Here is a 16,834-nt window from a genome sequence, read left to right as displayed (position 1 = left end):
CCCGCTCCCAGGAGACCCACCTCTTATACACACACAAATGTCAGGGCACTCAGTTAAAGCGGCTTAGGATGGCTGGGGTCAGTCAGCAGACAGCCCGGGCTGGACGCGTCCTTGGAACAGCCTATGGACTCACCTTGAGAAAGGAAACCAGCTCAGAGGCATGTGCGCAGTCACTCTGAGTCAGAGAAGCGCGCCCTGGACCGAAAGGGCTGGGTCGTGGGCCACTGAGTTCTCCCACTGTCATCTCCGGGTTCCCTTGTTATGGAAGACACCAGAGGGAGGCTGGGCCACTGCAGGAACATAGCCATGGAGGCACGTCTGTCACCGTGCCGGGCTTCTGATTTTTTGTCCCTTTGCTCTCCCCAGGCCCCCCGGGCCCTTCATTTCGGCAGGGTGCCAGAGCTTTCTTGGCCTGAAAGTCCTTCTATTTACAGAAAGCCCAGCTTCCAGTCCAGGAACTGAGGGAGGGAAGGGGAGAAGGAAAAAGGATAAAGATAAAGCGCTGAGATCTGGCCCTCAGATCTGGCAGGGTAATCAGAAGGGGGCCCACCCCCTCTTGTTTTGCTTCCTGCTCAATGACCACATCTAAGGCTCTGTGACTGTTGTGGACATGCCCTGGCTGGACTGAGCAGCCCGAGATCTATGGCACTGATGAGACTGACAGACCCAAGAGCCCTCCCCTTTCCACAGTGGCCCTGTTTCTCCAGACCAGGGCTGAGAGGCAGAAGGGGACTTGAGCTTTTTGTTTGGTTTTGGTTGTCTGTCTGTTTTGGGTAGCTTCCAATCTGACCCCTGCTATTAGGCTGCCCTCCCAGTGCTTTGGAACCTCAGTTTCCTTACCTGTCACTTAAGACCACATGTCCTAATGTGCCTGGACAACTCTGGTTTCTGTTTATTAATCTGTTTATTAAATTACTCATAGGTCCCCTTTACTTCCTAAAGTATCTTTTGAATGGCACAGAATGACTGCTATCTTTCCTAGCTTGGGTTTTATTCTTCCATCCTAAACTCAAATAACAAAGCACAGCCTGAGTCAAGAACTTAGGTTAAACAGTTTGCTTTTTGAGGAATGATGCCCATAAATCAAAAGTGAGGGACTGAGGAAAGTGAGAAGGGAAGGAGATGAAGTCAACGTACCACCATGAGGTTGAGTTGGTCCTTGACAGTGTACAGGATGAGATGGGTGCTGGGCAGAGAGTCTTCTTGGAGCCTGAGGTCAAATGAATTAGCAGTACCCATCCTGTCTTAACATTTTGATACTCTGGCCAGGCCTGGTGGCACACACCTGTAATCCTAATACTAAGAAAGTTGGGGCCAGAGGATTGTGAGTTCAAGGCCAGCCTGGGTTATACATAGCAAGTTCTGGGCCAGTCTGTGCTATAGTAAGATTTTGTGTTAAATTAAAAAATATTTTATTTTATTTTATGTGTATGAGTGTATTGCCTGCTATGTAAGTGTACCCATGTTGTGCAATGCCCTGGAAGTCAGAAGAGGCCGTCCTCTTCTGATCCCCTGGACCTGGAGTTACAGATGGTTGTTAGATGCCTTGTGAGTTCTGGGAATCAAACCTGGGTCCTCTGTAAGAACAGTCAGTGCTCTTCACCACTGAGCCATCTCTCCAGCCCCTTGTGTTAAAATTGTTTGACATTGTGTTCATCATTGATTTTTGCATTAATTTTTATTTTTATAGTACTGCTTTAAATATATTAAGCATTATTTATTAACATTATTAAATACTAATGCAAATTGGCGAAATAATAATATCATGCAAACGTTATTAATTATTCAATTAACTTTTTGAGACAGGGTCTCATGTATCCCAGGCTGGCCTTGAACTCACTATGTAGCCAGGGATGACCTGTCTCTGCCTCCTGTGTACTGGGATTACAGGTATGCACTTCCACCCCATTTATACATTGCTGGGGGTCAAACCTAGGCTAGGGCTTTGTGCATGCCAGGTAAGCACTGGAGGGTGGGTGCGCAGTGGAGGGTGGATGTGCAGAGCCTTATTCTCAATAAAAGCACAGTGCTTGCTCCCCTTCTCTGCTTTCTGCTGCCTTAACAGAAACCAAAGACCTGGTCATTTGCTTGATCTTATTTTATTTCTGGGTTTTCAGACAAGTTCTTGCTGTATAGCTCAGATGACTGCAATTCAATATGTAGCCCAGGCTGGCCTCAGATTTACTGCTTTCTTTCTGCCTTAACCCCCCAAATACCATGATTATAGTCATGGGCTGCCATGCTGGACCAAACTGGGAAATTTAGAAAGGAAAGAATTTTTTTCTTCTTGTTCTGGAGGTTGTAAAATCCAATATTAAAGTTCTCCTATCTGATAAGGATTTTCTTTACTTCTTCTTCCTGTTCTTTTTCTCCCTCCTCTCCCCTGAATTCGGGGTCTACTATGTAGCTCAGGTTAGTCTCAAAGTCATGATCTTCTGCCTCAGCCTCCTGAGGGTTGGGATTACAGGCATGTACCACCATGCCCAGATGATAAGGGCTCTCTTGCTGCATTGGAACAGGGCAGAGGGCATCATATGGGGGCACTCCCAAGATAACTAATACAACTTAAGACACTCCTAAAATGACCAATCCTTTCCTGCAATAACAGGGTTAATCCATTCACGAGAATGGAGTCCTGTTACAGTTTGAATATTAAGTCTTCCCACAGGCCCCTGTGTTGAACACTTGATCCAGTCTAGTGGCACTATTTTTGAGAGTTTCTGAAAACCTTTGGAGGCAGGTTGTAGCTGGAGGAAGTAGGTCATTGGAGGTATGTCTCTGGAGATCGCATGTTGTCCTTGCTCCCTTCCTTCGCTCTGCTTCCTGGGTGCAGCATGTGAGCAGCTCCACACTCCCTCATCTTGTGTAGCTGTTTTCCCTAAATTAAAAAATTCCCTCCTAGAGAGAAGAGGGAACCTTACAAGACTTGGTGTGCTGGATAGCTTTAGTATTAACTTGATACACCTGGGTTGAGGGAGCCTCAGTTGGGGAATTGCCTCCATTGGACTGGCCTATGGCCATGTCTGTGGGGGTATCGTCTTGATTGTTGAGTGATGTGGGAGGGCCCAGCCCACTGTGGGTGGTGCCACCCCTGGGCTGGAGGGCCTGTGTTGCATAAGAAAGCAGACTGAGCTAGGGCCAGGGGAGCAAGCCAGTAAGCAGTGTTCCTCCATGGCCTGTGCTCCAGCTCCTGCCTCCAGGTTCCTGCCCTGAGTTCCTACCTTGGGCTCACTGATGAACTATGATCCAGGAGATCTAGAATAAATAAACCCTTTCCTCCCCAAGTTGGTAGTGGTCAGAGTGTTTTGTCATAGCAATTGAAGGCAAACTAGAACATGTATTCCTATCAAGTTCCTAAACCGTAGTTACAAAGGCCTGTGACCTAGACTTTGAACTCGCCTTCAAATTCCTTGGCTATCCAGGGCAGGCTGGCACTGTGTGTGGAGCTCTGAGCTGGAGCTGTCCCTTCTCACATGTGCTGGGTTCCTCCCTCTCCCACAGGGCTCTCCCCACATCCACACACCTTCTCTATTCCTCATTCGGTCTTTCCTCTGGGCACATACCTCCCTGGGATCTTTGAGGTATCTAAGTCTCTCTTCCTAGAAGGACACTAGTCAGATTTGGTTAGAGTCCATCCCAACAGCCTCATTTAAACATAATCACTTTAAGGCTTATCTCCAATGCTATCAGTCCTCTGCACCCACAGGCTCCTCAGCCAGAAGTCAACCAAACACAGATCAAAAAACATTCAGAGAAAAACAATGGTATTAGAATAAACACAGAGACCTCTTCTTGTAATTATTCCCCCAAAAATGCATGCAGTGAGTATTTCCCTAGCACTAATTTACGTTCTGCTACCTTCCAGGAGTAATCTGGAGTTGCTTTAAACAAGTCCATGAGGTTATGGGTAAGTGTACCCATGTTGTGCAATGCCCGCAGAGGACAGAAGAGGCTGTCAGATTCCCCTGGAACTGGAGTTACAGTTGTTAGCTGCCGTGTGGGTGCTGGGAATTGAACCCAGGTCTTCTGCAAGAACAGTCAGTGTTCTTAACTGCTGAGCCATCTCTCCAGCCCCTCAAGGTCCCACTTTCCAATACCATCTCAATGGCCATTGAAATATGACATGATCTGGGGAGGGATGGGGATTCAAACTACACTGAAAACATTGTCTTTAATATTGTTGTTTTGCGCTGGATAGCTTTAGTCGTCAACTCAATACACCCAGGTAGAGGGAACATCAGTTGTGGAATTGTCTCCATTGAATTGGCCTGTGGCCACATCTGTGGGGCATTTTCTTGATTATTGAGTGATGTGGGAGGGCCCAGCCCACTGTGGGTGGTGCCACCTCCCAGAAGGTGGTCCTATGTTATATAAGAAGTCAGACTGAGCAAGGGTCAGAGGAGCAAGCCAGGAAGCAGTGTTCCCCTATGGTCTGTGCTCCAGGTTCCTGCCCTGAGTTCCTGCCTTGGCTTCCCTTGATGGTGAACTGTGCTGTAAGCCAGATAAACCCTTTCCTCCCCAAGTTGATTTTGATCAGAGTGTTTTGTCACAGCCATAGGAAGTAACTAAGACAGTGCTATTCTACCCAAAGTGCTTTTACTTTTGATTGAATAAATTTCCCAGAAAGGTGAGGATATGTTGGGGCTTCGTTTTGGCCTTCAAGAGAATGATCTTGAGACCAAGAGATCTATCCTATAGAAGGCTTACTGAAATAGTATAGATCTCTTCTAGTTTCATCTCTGTTGCTGTGATATAACAGCTTGACAGACAGCAACTTAAGGGCAAAAGGGGTTTATTGTAGCTCACAATTCCAGGTCACATCCATCATTGTGGGAAAGTCAAGGCAGGAGCTTCAAACAGCTAGTCACACCGTATCCACATATCCACAGAGCAGAGAGGAATGAATGCACACGCACTCAGCTCCATTTCCCCACTCTTAGACCAAGAGATCTATCCTATAGAAGGCTTACTGAAATAGTATAGATCTCTTCTAGTTTCATCTCTGTTGCTGTGATATAACAGCTTGACAGACAGCAACTTAAGGGCAAAAGGGGTTTATTGTAGCTCACAATTCCAGGTCACATCCATCATTGTGGGAAAGTCAAGGCAGGAACTTCAAACAGTTAGTCACACCGTATCCACATATCCACAGAGCAGAGAGGAATGAATGCACACTCACTCAGCTCCATTTCCCCACTCTTTAGTGTTGAGAACAGGATATAGAAATTGGCCAGGCACTTTGGAGTGAAAAGGCGCCAAAAGAAAAGTGACCGGTTTCCTTCTTAGCTAAAAGTCAGAAACATCCTTTCCTGCCAACAACTTTGTCCCCACCATGGGCAGAAGTTAGAAATGCCAGGCTTTTCCTTAATTCTTTTCCTAAAGGAGTATCCCATTCTGGAAATCATACTGCAGAAGTGACCAAAACCAGAAGGAACCTATACACATGGAATGGGAGCTGGATTCACCAGCTCATTTTCTCCTCTCTCCATTCATCCACAAAAGCCTTATTATCTCAAGGGAAGTGATGCTCAGTGGAATCCCACTCCCCAGGACCCCTCCTGCTGTACAGGAGCCCTGTCTTTTTCTCTCTCCTAAGCACCATACAATAAAATGAATCTTTCTAAAACTCACCGTCTGTCGTCCATTAATTTCATTCTTTGAATTTGTAAGATAAGAGCCTGAAATCCTGGTTAAGAGCACTGGCTGCTCTTGCAGAGGACCAGAGTTTGGTTCCTGGCACCCACATGGTAGCTAACAACCATCCATAACTCTAGTTCCAGGAGATTTGATGCCCTCTTCTGACCTCTTTGGGCATTGCACAACACAGGTGTACTTACATGCGTGTGGGCAATATACTCATACACATAAAATTAAAATAATAAAATATTTTAAAAATATATGTAGTTTATTTTTATTTATTTGTGTGTGTGTGTGTGTGTGTGTGTGTGTGTGTGTGTGTGTGAGAGTGTGTGTTACTGTGTGGGTTCCCGTGGAGGCCAGAAGAGGGCATGGGATCCCCTGAAGCTGGGGTTACAGGCAAACCTGAGCCACGGGTGAGCCACCCAATATGGGTACTGGCAACCGAGCTGGGGTTGTCTACAAGAGCAATACATGGTCTTAACTGCTGAAGCATCTCTCCAGCCCCATAGCAGCCAACTAGCTTTCGTTATCTCTTTCCTCCTTGCTGTAGTTTGGACCTTAAATGTTTCCCAAAAGCGATGTGTTACAGGCTTGTTCCCCAGGGTTGTCTTGTTGGAAGGTGGTGGAACCTTTAGGAGTGGGCCAAGTGGGAGATCCTGAGAGTATTGGCGGTATTCCCTCTATGGGACCCCCGCACCTTTCTTCCTTCTGCTCCTTACTCTTGATGTAAATGTGTTTGCTCTGTCACATGTACCCATCAAGGGATACTCCCTTGCTGCAGGTCCAACACAATAAGGCCAATCAACATGGACTGGAACCTGCATACTATGGGCTAAAAATAACCTTTCCTCTTTGTAAATTATCTCTGATGTTTTGTTATAGTGATGGGAAGGTATCTAACACATCCTCCAGCTCTCTAGTTTTTGCTATTACATTTAGGACAGCTCAGAAATTTGCTTTTTATGAGGCTCTTCCTAGCTCTTCATAGGACTTCATAGGACAGAAACCAAATGCCAAGGTTCTGCTGGCTAAGTATCTCTATCCCAATTTCTTAAACAGGGACCAGGGAAATACTCAGTATAGACACTCCAGATTCATTGCACCTGTTTGTTCAAGAACCTCATTGGTCACCTGGTTTTCACCCCCCTCCCCATTTAATTGAAATTTGTTATTTACTGTTACCAAAGACATGACAGAAGTAACTCAAGAGAGATTTATTTTAGCTCATGAGTCTGGGATATAAGCCATTGTGGCGGGGGAGTCATGCTGACAAGAGTATGAGGCATTTGGTCACATTCACATGGCCAACAGGAAACAGAAAGCTGGATTAGAAGTGGGCCCATATCATAGGAACTCCCCCAGGCACCCACATCTACTATGCCTTCTGCCTCAAAGCTTCTGAAACCTCCCCTAAACAGCATCACTTGCTGGGAACCAAGTGTTCAAACATATGAGCTTGTGAGAGACATTTCACATGCAAATCATAACAGGGCACAGCAGTCATCTGCCTTCAGCCCCCTGGCTCTTGATTTGAGGCAGTTGTTAGTGGGGTAGCACATGCTCACCTGCCAATTTATTGAACTCCTAGGTACTCCATGATCTAGATGCTGTTGCCATAGATAAACCAATGTATGGAAGTACTCTGGTGTCGCTTTGGTTCTTTGATTACTCTTGATCATCCAGCTAGCTGTTCCCATCTACCCAGCATACTTTTCCAGCATCTGGCAAGGGCTCACTGGAGGTCTTTTCTGCTTGGGTTTACCTGGCTTGTCAATTCCAGACAGTCACATATTGGAGACTTTTTGTGCTATGGGAAACCAGAGTAGCTGGCCTAAGTGTCTGGGAAGTCAGATGGTACTGTCAGATGGGACTGCTTGTCAGCCAGTGATGATGGTCTTTTGTTTCTAGAACAGTCGAGAGCTGGTACTGAATCTATCAGTGCCTGTTCCAGTTTTTCTGTCTCTTTAATTAAAATGCAAGTCGCAGCAACTGTCCTCAATCCTGGTGGCCAACCCCACCACACAGAAGCCAATTGTTTAGAGAAATAAGCTGCTGTCTTTCTTAGGAGATCCGGCAACTGTACCAACACGCCAATTGCAGTCTTTTGTTCATGTCCATATGAATCAAATGGCTTAGTTTTGTCTGGAAAACAGAATGCAGTCTTCATTACTGACCCCTTGAGTTTATTAAAGGCCTGGTCACATGGTCCTCCTATTCAGTTTAATCCATCTTTTGTCTTTATAGCTTGTCATGTGAGAGCTTTGCCGTTTACCCCATACTTGAAACCTGCCCTGGCCGGGAATCCCTCTCATGTTTTGGAGGGGCTAGCTGGCCCGTGGCCAGTTTTCTTCTGTTCTTGGGAGACTATAAAACATTTTACCATTTCTTTGGATCCTTGTGTCCTTTCCCTGGAAGTCTCAGCCCTTTTCAACCATGTCTTTATCCGAGTCCTTCGATGGATGATGATGGGTAATCTGGGTTTCATCTGCGTATGGTTACAAGGTTTATCGTTCAGACTGAATCTTCCTCAGTCCTCATGTAAGCTTTCTCCAAAATGTGTAGAGGAATTGTTTTCAATATATTTTTATTCTTTGAGAGTTTCATACATGTATACAACAGGTTTTGATCATATCTACCTCTTATCCTCTTCCAACTCCTCTCAGACCCCCCTGCCACATCCCCTCCCAACTTCATGTCCTTCTTTTAAAAATTAACCCACTGAATCCCTTTAGTGCTACATATGTGTTCATGGGTATAGGCCATGGAGCATGGGCAACCTACCAGTGGCCACACCCCTGAAGAAAACTGACTCTCCCTTCCCCAAGAGCCATCAGCTGCCAGAAGCTCCTCAGCTGGGGTGGGGTTTTGTGAGCCCCTCCCTCATTTTGACTGGCCTCATCTTGTGTAGGTGACCACAGCTGCTGTGAGTTCATGAGCGAAGCAGCCCTGCTGTGTCCCGAAGACATTTCACAGCAGTCCCCCAAATCTCTAGCTCTTACAATCTTTCTGCCCCATCTTCTGGGGTAGTCCCTGAACTTGAAGGGAGTGAGTGGTGTGTGTGATGCAGATGTCCAGTGTAGGGAGAATTTTGAGTCCATGTGGGAGCACTGTCCTGCAATGTCACTATTTCTGCTGTATCTCTGGATCTTCCCACTTGAAGACAATAGCTCTTGGGCTCAGAACCCAGCAGGATGCAGAAGAAAGCAGAATGGTTATTATAGGATGAATATTTAGTCTAATTTCATTTATCACCCACAGATCCTATGCAAACCTATATTCCCCTGACCCTAGTTTCTTAACCAGTAGGATGGTAATATTACAGAAAAACCTGAAAAATCTTACTAAGCCTTTCTTTAAAGATGTATTTATTTTTAGTTTATGTATATGAGTATTTGCTGCATGTATGTATGTTCACTATGTGCTTGCCTAGTGCCAAAAGAGGGCATTGGAGTCCCTGGAAGTGGAGTTACCAATCATTGTGAGCTGTCATGTGGGTGCTGGGAACTGAATCTGGATCCTTTGCAAGAACAGCGAGTGCTCTGAACCGCTGAGGCATCTCTCCAGCACGAGCCTTGCTTTAAAAGCTGATGAAGTGCAGACCCGATTCCAGTTGTGGTTTCATGGTATAAGGGATATTGTGTATCTGTTAATTCATTTTAGGGCAACCTTCACATTCGGTGCTTGTCCCAGTCACCCTGTGCTTGGGCTTCAGGCGTGCCTCAAGGGATTTTCAGATATAACCCGGGGAACAATTGTGTTCCGTGGAGTAACACCATGAGCTCCACTGCACAACTCCTGCAGACTTGTTTTTCCATCCTATCCTGCTGATAATCAAGAGATGATCCTTGGGCAGTAGAAGCATACAGAAACGAATAATGTAAGAGCCCATTTGGGGCTGGAGAGGGGACTCAGCAAGTAGAGGCATCTGTCACCAAGTCTTACAACTTGAATTCTCTTCCTGGGACCCACATGGTAGAAGGAGAGACTCCTGGAAATTGTCCTCTGATCACATATGTGCCATGGCATGTCCCACCCCAAATAAAAAAAAGGTCAGAAGCTTTAGGTATACTGGTTCAGTCCCAGCTCTAGTGGTGGATGCCAGGTCTCAGGGTAGCAGTCAGGGGTACTGGCTGGAGATGGCGCCTTCCTCCCTCCTGGGTTACATGGAGGGAGCTATGGGACAGGCAGCTTGCCTTTAAAATTTTTCTCTTCAGTCACTTTTCTGTTGTTCAAAACATCAAAGGCAGTCTCTACCAGTTGAGAAAGATTAGTTTGGACCAGAGCCAGTTTTTGGAGTTTTCTCTGAATATCTGAAGCTCTTTGGATATGAAGTAGATGCCCATGATTATCTAGCTGCTGTTCCCCTCAGAATTCCAAGGGGGTATCTGTCTGTCTGTCTATCTATCATCTATCTATCTCTCTATCTCTCTATCATCTATCTATAATCATCTATCTATTCATCCATGTATCCAGCTACCAATCTATCATCTATCTATCTATCTATCTATCTATCTATCTATCTATCTATCATCTATCACCTATCTATCTATTTATCTATCTAATCTATCTATCGATCATCTATCTATCTATGAAGTCTATGAATATGTATGAGTGTGGTGTATGTGTGTGTGGTATATGTGCATGTGGATGTGTGGGTGCACATATCTATGTGCATATGGAGGCCAGAGGAGGATATTTGGTGTCCTGCCACAGGAGGATTTTGGTGTTAGTGGTAGCTAACCACTTTCTTTCTTTGAGACAGGGTCTCTCACTGGACTTGGAGCTGGGCTGGAAGCTACCAAGTCCCAGAAATCTCCTATCTCCGCACAGCACACACTGCAGGGGGATGTAGGTATATGTACAGAGCAACAGCTGGCTTTTTAAAAAAGGAACTCAGACCCTCATGCTCGACCAGCAAGCTCTCTTACCCACAGAGTCATGTCTTCAGTGCTGTAAAGGGTATAGTTTTTATTTATAACATGGCTTTTTTTTTTTTTTTTTTGGTCTTTTTGAGACGGAGTCTCTCTGTAGCCCTAGCTGGTCTGGAACTCACAATGTAGACCAGGCTGGCCTTGAATTCACAGAGATCCACCTGCCTCTGCCTTCTGAGTTCCAGGATTAAAGTCATGCACCACCATGTTCAGCAAGCATATAGTTTTTAAGATAGTCATTCCTTAAACCTCTGCATGGATGCTGAAGGATCCTCATCTGACGTCCGCTGAATCTCCCTAAGTTTAATCCAGTTAACTGTGGGTTTACTAGCTTCTTGAACTTCTTGCATCTGTTTGAGGAGTGAATTAGTTACTTTTCTCATTCTTGTTAAAGAATACCCAACAGGAAAGCAACTTAAGGAAACAAGGACTTATTTTGACCCAGTTTTGGGGATATAGTTCATCATGAGGGGTGGGGCGATACAAGGTTGCTGGTAACATTCTATCTACAGTCAGAAATCAGAGAGAGAGACAATACTGATACTCCACTGACTTTCTCCTTTTTCTAGTTCTTTTTTTTTAAAACTTAATTTTAATTATGTGTATATATGTATATGTATGTATGGGAATGTGCAGGTGTCTTTGGAGGCCAGAAGAGGGTGTCAGATCCCTTGGAGCTGGAGTTACAGGTAGTTGCAAACCACCTGACATAGGTTCTGGGAATAGAACTCAGGTCCTCTGCTAAAGCACTACCAGCTCTTAACCACTGAGCCATCTACTGAGTTCTCCTTTTAACTTTTCTATGTAGACCAGAACCCCAGTCCTGGCATGGTACTGCTCACATTAAGGGTGGCCCTTTCCTCAGTTAAGCATCTCTGGAAATTCTCTCATCTCCTAAGTGATTCCAAATACAGCCAAGACTAACTACCACAAAGTATGTATTCCTATAATGTTGTAAACTGGCCCATCCTTGCCCTGTGTTAGGTTCCACTCAGGAAGAGCTCCTGGTTCCATTAGCAGGCTGCTTACTAACCCTTCCCTATCCCCTCTCAATAAAACACACTTTTCTTCTCCCACTAGAAGAGTTGCAGGGAGAGTTTGAATATCTGTCCATGTAGGATCATGAGTTGCAAAGATACCTCTCGTAACAGAAATGAATCCTCTGGGATTCATTAGACTGTTCTTAGACTTTGGGCTGTTCCTTCGTGTTGGCCGAGTCAGAGGTGGTGAAAGGCACCTGCATATAGACTAAACTCTCCTCTCCATTTAGAATTTACTGATGGGTAAAATTCCTTCTCTTGAATTGTAATTGGCCCCATGTCTAGTCTGTTGAGAAGAGGAGCTCTGTAGGTTTAGGGTCTAGGGACCCTTGCTCTGGGAGAAGCCTTTGGACAGGGGATGCTTAGACTCTTGAAGGCACAGGGGCAGGGAATGGGGAATGGAAATGGAGCTGATCTGCCTGAGGGCAGTGGGGGTCGCTCCTCTCCTAATTCAGGGGAGGTAGAGCGAGTTTTATTCCTCTGGAGGACTTTCAAATTCCAGTAAGTTGCTCCCCTTTTTAATCAAAGATTTACCCTTCATTTTGTGAATTTTAATTTCTTTTGAAGAATCTCATTCTGATATAATGCCATAAAACATTGCACATAGGGAATTTTATCCCATTGACCCTCTTCCCTTGCAGAATGGATTGAATTTCAAGATAGCTTTAGAATTTAAAGACTTGTTTTCGGGCCATGTTTTCTGGTCCCCCAGATCATATTTAGCTATACCATGGTACAGGGAGACTTCTATTTTCAGTCATTGGTGAGTAGCCAGACTAATGATGGAACCCATCCCAGCAGGGTCTCCTCTGGCAGGGCCACCTTAGTGCTCATCCTAGCTGTCTGATAGCTGAGAGAAGGGAGGAGTGGACACACACACACACACACACACACACACACACACACAGAGCGAGTGAGCGAGAGAGAGAGAGAGAGAGAGAGAGAGAGAGAACAAATTCCACAAGTCTTCTGTAGCTGCAAAATTTATTATTTTAGAAGATTGGAGCCATGAAATTACACACCTATGCCTTGGATTTTATATATCTATAGATATAGATATAGATAGATATAGATATACATCACAGAACAAAAAAATAACTAGAAACCACACACTTCCTTCTGGAAAACTCCTTTATCTTAATGCAGATAGAGACAGTTCCTTAATTTTCCAATGTTTACTTACTGGCAGCTACAACACAGAAAATGTTCTTCATTTGTTCTGAGACTTTTATATTCAGGCATTTCTGATCAGTCTCTTACCAGATCTGAGACTTCTTTTAATCTCCAAGATCACTGGCATGAGCTTGGACAGAGGTAATCTTCTAACCACTGAGTCCCCAGGGCAAGATGCAGCCTCAGACTCATGACTGACCATTACATGCTATTTTCTTCAACCTCATCCTTCTCCACTGTTATCAAGATTCTGTGAGCTGATTCAGGTATCACTCTCTGGCTTGAAAAACAACATCCAAATACTGTCACCAGGCTCATATAGGAAGATGATGCTGTGCAAAAGACTGAGTCAGGGACTCAAAAAGATGTTCCTTTCGCTGACTGGAGACTCATTTCCAGCAGTGTTGACAGCTTGGCCTGGGCCAGGCCCGCTTTGCTCACTGACTCTGTTGTTGGGAACAGAAAAACAGAAGTTCATAAGCCTTGAAGGGGGAATAGCCCATCTGGGTTGCCAGTTTGCTCACATCTTGGTGATATGAACCAAAACAAGCATGGCCAAGGAATAACAGCAGTAAAACATTTATCTGCAACAGACAGGGGTCAATTCCTAAGTGAGGCCATCCCTGAACAAAGGCATGGAGGGGTTTATTCAGGGAGCCTACACATACCCGTACGGGGAAGCACACTTCCCCGGAGATGGATGCATTCCGGAGCCTGCTCAATTTCAGATGTACAAACTAAGCATGCTAAATTTAAGGTTATGCTACAAGGAAAAAAAGATGGCAGAGCCTGGCATGGCAGCACATGCCTGTAATCCCAGGCTATACCGAATTCCAGGTTGGAGAATCTATCTTGAAAAAATCAAGCAATTCAAGATCTTGCCCACTGCACTTAGCTCGTATCGAAGATGATTGGCAGGAATGCTTCTAGAAGACTCAGCTCACATCATAAAGTCGGTGACGCTCATGCAGCACCCATCATGATACCAGCTGGTAGCTAGTGGCCAGGGTACTCTTTCTTATAAGCCACCTCGGTGGCCAGCTGCTTTTGAGTGGCATCTCGGTACTGCTAATGTTACAAAATGTCTGCCTGGTACAGGTCATAAATAAACACTAGGAATGTCCGCAGAGACTTCTTTTCCAAAGATCTTAGCTGCAGCCAATAGAAAGGGTTTGAAGGTTTGTTACCTTAGAGGGTGCCTGTCTCACTTAGCTGCTGACACTTGGCCTGTGTTGATTAAATGTGCCCATCTAGCCTCTGGTATTGTACAATTCTACCATCTTCACCAACACTGGTGTGATGGTCAGCTTTGACTGTCAACTTGCCAAACCTAGACTCACCTGGGAAGAGAGTCTCGGAGAGGGATTGTCTACCTCGGGTTGGCCTATGAGCCTGTCTGTGGAGGATTGTTGTAATTAAATTAATTAATTGGGGGGGGGGACTCAGCCCACTGTGGGTGGCACCATTCCCTAGACTGGGGGTCCTGAACTGTGTAATAATGGAGAAATTGAGCTGAGCACAAGCCAGCGAGCATGAGCACAATCATTTCCTTCTGCTCTTGACTGTGATGTGGTGTGACCAGCTGTTTCAAGCTCCTGCCTTGACTCCTCACAGTGATGGACAGTAGCCTGGGAACTGTGAGCTGCGATAAGCCCCTCCTCCCTTAAGCACCTTGTTGTTATGCTATTTTATCAAAGCAATAGAAATGAATCTAGAACAACTGGCATCCCTCACCTTTGTTTTTGTTTTGCTTGGAGAAGGGTGTGTTCTCTGGGCCTACCTTGGGAATGCAATCTTGTGGTAGGTTCTCTGGAATTTCCCTATAACTGTAATCTGACACTCACATCCCCTGAGCATCCCACTCCTTCAATACACTGCAGAAGTGCTGGTATTTCACCTGGTTTTTATAGTCCATGACTGTTTCCATGTTTCAAAGAGCCATCCCAGAGCACGTGAAGATGGTTCTAAGTATCCTCACTTGGATATCAATCCCTGAATAGTAAGAGAGTGCTCCTGGGTCAGTAAGGTCTCATACCTATTGCCTTTCCTGCAAGAGCATAGATCCCATATGGTTTTTTTTTTTCCCTCAAATTCATGTTCTTTCCTTGATGATCAGAGATTTTTTCCCTACTGAGGCTATGCTGAGACCTAGCCCTCATTTCTGGTCTGGAGGCAATCATCTGGCATAATCCTTTGGGGCCACTTGTCTCAAGAGAGTTTTAGCAGGGATTCAAGGCAAACACAGGCTCCTCTCTTATCGTAGGGTGAGATAACTTCTTTAGATGACTTTGAATGTTTTAGGGAACCCAGGAATTCAAAAATCTCACAATCTTCCCAAATGCCCCATTCTGTGTTCTATGGTCACTTCCGTTTTCTATCAGGGCTATGGCTTTGTCATAGGGGAACCATTGAGGCTGTGCTTGCAGCCTTTCGTGTGGCTCACCTACCCTCATGATTACCATCCAGGCTTCGTTTCCAGTACAACCTGCTCTGTGGTTGCAGACCATACAGGTTTCTTTCTAAGCCACGATGGAGGCCTCTTGGCATTCACAGAGTGTTCTGAGTTAATAGTGGGCATGAGCCTACCATTTTCTTTTCAGTTTTTAGGGTGTGTGTTTCTCTGTGTGTAGACACATGCTCCTGTGCTCACGCGGGGGCCATAGGAGGTTGCTGGGTGTCATCCTCCGTCGCTCTCACCTTATTCCTTTGAGTCAGGGGTCTCTTCTTGAACCTGGAGTTTGCATTTTTCAACTAGCTTGGCGGCCAGCTGCCCCATGATCCTTCTGTCTCTTCCCTCCCCATCCCTGGGGTTACAGTTGTGCGTGGGACTGTTGCTGGCTTGCTCTGTGGTTGCTGGGATTCAGGTGCCTGTTCAACAAGGGTTTTTACCCACTGAACCATCTCCCCAGTCTCTGCCATCTTCTTTTCTTAAAAATGTTTTAAGGCAGTTAACAGAAGCCAGTGCATTCCACGAATTTTACGGTCACCATTGTTCTAAAATAGTCTAAGTGTCATAATCACACTTTCTCCACATTGCCATGATCTCAATTTTAGGCCAGAAATTATTTGTGTGTGGACAGGGAAGGGGAGCTGTCCAGTGACTTTTAGGTTGTTTAGTGACATCTCTGGCCTCTTGTCTAGACTTTAACAGGGTACTTCCTTTCGTCATAATAGAAAAAGACTCCACTGACTGTTTGCTATGTTATGTACCACTTAAAAGTAAATTTAATTTAAAATTGAAAAATGTCTCCAGATATTGCTAAATGCCCCCCAGAGAGGTTGCTATAACAATGTGTGGGAAATCACGGGAGCAAACCTGCTTGCGTTTCCTTCTAACCTGCCATGGATAAGTGACTTTGATAAGCAATGCTCCTGTATGCTAGCCAGGCTTTCTTGTCCATCCCATTTACAAGGCAATGAACCCATATCTCTGTTTGAAAGGCAGGGGCTCCAATTTTAGAGTCCCTTCCTTATAGGTCTGTCTTTTTGAGCCACTCCGGATAGCAACAGTGTCAGCTTGGGTTCCCTCATAAAAGCAGAACCTGCGCATGGATCTGCGTGGGAATGGATCTGAAGGAACTAGAGTCTGTGACTGCAGAGAGTTAAGCAGAAAAGCAGGTAAACCAACACAAGAGAACAAAATCAGATTGTTGACAGCTAGGGAAGAGGGCTTTAGAAATGTCTGCTTTGGGGGCTAGAGAGATAGCTCAGTGGTTAAGAGCACTGGCTGCTCTTGCAGAGGACCCAGCACCCACATGGCACCTAGTAGGCATCTGTAAGATCAGTCCCAGGGGATCTGACACTCTCTTCTGATCTCCTCGGACATTGCATGACACGGGTACACTTACATACTTGCAGGCTATACACTCATATACATAAAATAGAAAAACAATAAAATTTTAAAAAGAAGCGTCTGCCTAAGGTAGAGAAGTAGGGACCATGTCTCCATAGAGCCCTGTCCCCTATGGGCTGAGGACACCCAGCAATCTCCTATGGCCTCCACATGAGCACAGGAGCATGTATTTGCACACACACACACACACACACACA

At 45.3% G+C, this 16,834-nt stretch overlaps 1 pseudogene; it reads right to left on the bottom strand.

The window, feature by feature from the left end:
- The window catches only part of LOC115067025, a 1,172-nt pseudogene extending 946 nt beyond the window's left edge, over positions 1-226 (bottom strand).
- Between the last annotated feature and the right edge of the window lie 16,608 nt (positions 227-16,834).

This window comes from Nannospalax galili, unplaced genomic scaffold (genome assembly GCF_000622305.1).
Source record: "Nannospalax galili isolate Female #2095 unplaced genomic scaffold, S.galili_v1.0 scaffold424, whole genome shotgun sequence".
In the NCBI taxonomy this organism is placed as follows: Eukaryota; Metazoa; Chordata; class Mammalia; order Rodentia; family Spalacidae; genus Nannospalax; species Nannospalax galili.
Note: the sequence above shows the minus strand (reverse complement) of the source record. Positions and strands in the feature narration are given on the sequence as shown.